Consider the following 4,164-nt stretch of genomic DNA (forward strand, 5'->3'; position numbering starts at 1 on the left):
GCATCAAGGACTTCAGTTAGCCTTGCATTGTCAAAATTATAGGTTCACAAACTTGCATCTTATTGGTTAGTTGAGAGCCCACGTGTCATTGTAAAAGTAATTTTATACTTTCGTTATCTGATTTAAAATATGTATGAACATATTTAGCTTTTACACCATGTTTTTGGTGAGTTTCGGTATTATCGAAGAAAAATGACGAAAATGCCCCTGTGAGCCAGAAAATAATATTTTATTGTTTTGATTTGGAAACGACTTATGATTTTTTGAAATGCAAGATTTAATAACTGTCGCTCATCGAGGAGATGCGGAAGCTGATGCTAAGCCTTGCGGGATTCCGATCGGCATTCGGGGTAATGAGTGCCTATCGAGACGTCGCGGCGGTTGTCACGGACCCGATGGGAGTTTCGGGTCGTGACAGAAATAGTCTTTTTTTTTTAGTGAATATTATTTTTTTGACGAATAAGAGTGACAAAGGATTGAATCTCAATGGATCTTGGCAGCAAGGCCACTTAACCACTTACAATACCCCGAATTTAACATATTTTAATTATATCAATATCATATTTAACATGTCATTTATTTTTATGATTATCCTATAACAGCAAGAAAGGAAGGCATAAGTATAGTAGGAAAGAAAGGAGCAGATCCATTACATATATATATTCATATCTCAGCAAACTCAACCGTTTTCTTACCGTCATGCGCCTTACGGAAGAAATGTCTGACATAATCCGAGTACAAAACTTGCTTGTAAATTGGCTTCTCACCATTTTCTAGCACTTGAGGCAACGGTCCAATGATATCACTGGGTCTTGGATTGACAAAAATGGGAACTGAAATTCTGTTTTTACTCCCACTGGCAATCACACGGTTCTCGACACTCCTATACCGGCCATTGCTCGGTATCTGCAGTGCGTCTCCAACATTGATCACAAGGGATCCCTTAATGGGTGGAACATGGATCCAGTTGTCACCTTGGTTTCCTTTCACATAGAGACCACCAATTTCATCTTGGAGGAGGATTGAAAGGGAAGAGACGTCGGAATGACGTCCTACTCCCACGGTGAGTTCAGGATTAGGACAAATAGGATAGTAATTTAAATTAGTTCTTACTGAACCCATCAAGAGAGACTTTGTTGTTTCATCAATTTCTTTCACATTTAGTCCATTCATTAGAATTTGGAATAATTGTTAATGACAACTTCAGAGCTCCTCATGTATTCAAGCACTTGTTCCCTGAAAAAAGAATATAATATAGTATTTTCTTAACTAAAAGTAAATATATTTTTAAGCACGCACCTTTTTGCTATATTTACATGCAGAATAATATATAATTATTAAAACTAGTGTTTGAAGAGTTGAGAGTTGTTACCTGCAAACAGGTGGCCAAAACGCACAAGATTCCTCCTCGGATACAAGAAAGAGGCTAAGGAAATCTTTCCACTCGAGAGCCTTTTTCTGCTTTAGGGCTAAAACTTGTGCCAAACCGGACGTTGCTGGAAGCCGAGTGTTCCTTGGAATACTTATTCTTTTCCTCGACGGGTAGCCCAAAGAAGCAATGAGTTGTATCTTGGACATTCTCCAGCACCTGAATGGGCACAGCATGGTTCACGATCTGGAAGAATCCCCACTTCTCTGATGCATCACAAACAGGTTTTGCCACTTTGGGGTCTTCCCAGTTTGAAATATCGATGATGGGAATGGATTCCTCAAGAATGACTTGGTTGGCACTGGCCCACATCCTTTCCTCCAAAGGTTGGATGTAAGCCTTGGGGAGGGCTTTGAGACCCATTTTTGACAAACCCTTCACTCTGTTTCCTTGATTTTTGACAAAATCAGTTAGAGTTGGGAATCAGTGTTGAATTGTTGATCAGCAATTGTTGGAGCCATTGGTAACAGTATTAGTACTTTCTGACAGCCAAGAGAGAGTTGGCTTTCAAAGAAAGTTTAATGAGGTTGAGGTTGAACTTGGTGGTGAAGTACTCTTCATGCCGTTAATGGGTATTTATAAGAGTGCATTGGTGGAGGATTGGCACACCCAAAGGACTTTTCAAATGTGATGTCTATTGTGCGTATCTCAATTCTCACCAACCAACTTAGCAAATGTCATGCCTTTTAGGCCGTGCTACCTCGGAGCCAGGCTTAATTAGGAAAGGAAATTAATGACGTACTACATCAGGCACTAGTACTATGGAGGACGATCAACATTGAATACACGCTGAAGAAAAGATTGTTGTTGCATCATTTAAAGAAAAGTTTGGGTTGAATAAGGTAGATGTTTTACCCCTCCATTGATCATGCAATGAGAATGGTTTGACTTAATTTCAAGTAATGAGGTAATATTTTTGATGATATATATTATAGAGGAAATTGTGAGAAATAACCTTTCTCATAAGCTCAATTCAAAAATATCATTTTTTATAATTTTAATTATTTTTAGTCAATTTTTGACATGACTTGACAATAATACCCTTTAAACAATTTCAGACAAATTAAAATGGTTTCAGTTTTCTCTCTCCCGCTATTCAGATAAAAATTTCAAAATTAAATCTTGATTTCTCTCTCTGTTTAAATATGTCTATCTCGCCATTCAATTCATAGAGATGACATCAAGCTCTTTCTTATTTTGTTTTTTTTTTTGGATGGTGGATCTTGGGGTTCTTATGGGCAATGAACAGCGATTTTGCTCTTTGCAGGCAACGATTTTGCTCAGGGAGAAAGAACAGCTAAAGCATGTTTGATGGGCTTTATGGTGGTTCACAGTTTTGTTGTGGTTGGGATTGGGATGATTGTTAAGCGTGTTTGCTAGGGATTCTAATTTTTTTTAAGAGATTTTGAGTTGAAATTGTTCAAGGAATATTTTGTAAAGAAGGTATATTTTGTTTTTGTATAAGGGCAATGAGCAAGGCCTCCTGATAGGGATATATTTTCTCTTGCTTTTGAGGGTTATGGAGTTTTGTAACCTATCTTTTATGAAATGCACAATTTCATGGCTTAGGAAAAAAGAAAAGTATGTGTTTTAGGTTCTTGAGTTTATTGGTTTATTCATAGAACCCCAAAATTGAGTTTACTGGTTTTTAGGTATTGTGTGACTTAATCACTGTGTGACTAGTTTTTAGGCATTACGTGATTGGTTTCTGATAAGGCATTGCGTGACTAGTTTTTAGACATTGTGTGATTGATTTTTAAGCAATGCCTAAGTCAGTTATGCCTTACTAACAAGTCACGCAATGCCTATCAACTAGTCACGCAATGCCTTATCAGAAACTAGTCACGTAATACCTTATCAAAAACTAGTCACGTAATTTTCAAAAATCACCAAAACTACTGAATTCCATTTAACAAGATCAACAACTTCAAACGATACACCATATTCCATTTAACAGCATAATTAATGAATATGAATGCTCAAAATGTTCAAAAGTTTTTCTTCATATATCAAAAATCACTATAAAATGCTTAAAAATGCTCAAAACGCTCCCAGGTTTTCTTTGTATATCAAAAACTACTCCAAAATGCTCAAAATGCTTAAACGTTTTTCTTTCTAGTAAGGAACACTGTCACGACCCGGAACTTCCCTCGAGCCCATGACAACTGCTGTGACGTCCCGATTGACACTCATTATCCAGAATGCCAATCGGAACCCCGCAAGGCTAACGAATTAGTTTCTTGCCTTTCCTATGAGCAATCGTTGTTAAATATCGAGTTTTAAGAAAATATAAACTATTTTAGATCGAAAACAATAAAAATAAAATTTTCTCCACATAGGGGTATTTTGGTCATTTTTACCAAAAAATTTTGAAACCTGATAAAGATACAACGTATGGTAGAAAAATATCCACGATCGATTAAAAATAAATTTTTGTAATCTAAATCATTCATTTAGAGTGAAAAGTTGGTTAATTAAACTAAATAAAAATATTTGATAATATATTTCATTTTCTTATAAAACAATTTTTATAGAACTATACATAAATAATTTTTGTAGCGTGAGAATAAAATAAATTCATACATACAATAATTTACAAAGTTATAATATACAATAATAATTACACTGACAAGTGGCCCATAAATACACCCAGTATTGGTGATAGTAACCTACTGTCTATGGGATAGAGGGGTCAACTGGAATCCTCGACAAAATCGGATATCTACAAGCTACCA

At 36.0% G+C, this 4,164-nt stretch overlaps 1 pseudogene; it reads right to left on the reverse strand.

Annotated features, from left to right (window-relative positions):
* LOC18589595 overlaps positions 664 to 4,164 on the reverse strand; it is a 37,392-nt pseudogene continuing 33,891 nt past the window's right edge.

The sequence above is a fragment of the Theobroma cacao genome, chromosome 9 (assembly GCF_000208745.1).
Source record: "Theobroma cacao cultivar B97-61/B2 chromosome 9, Criollo_cocoa_genome_V2, whole genome shotgun sequence".
NCBI lineage: Eukaryota > Viridiplantae > Streptophyta > Magnoliopsida > Malvales > Malvaceae > Theobroma > Theobroma cacao.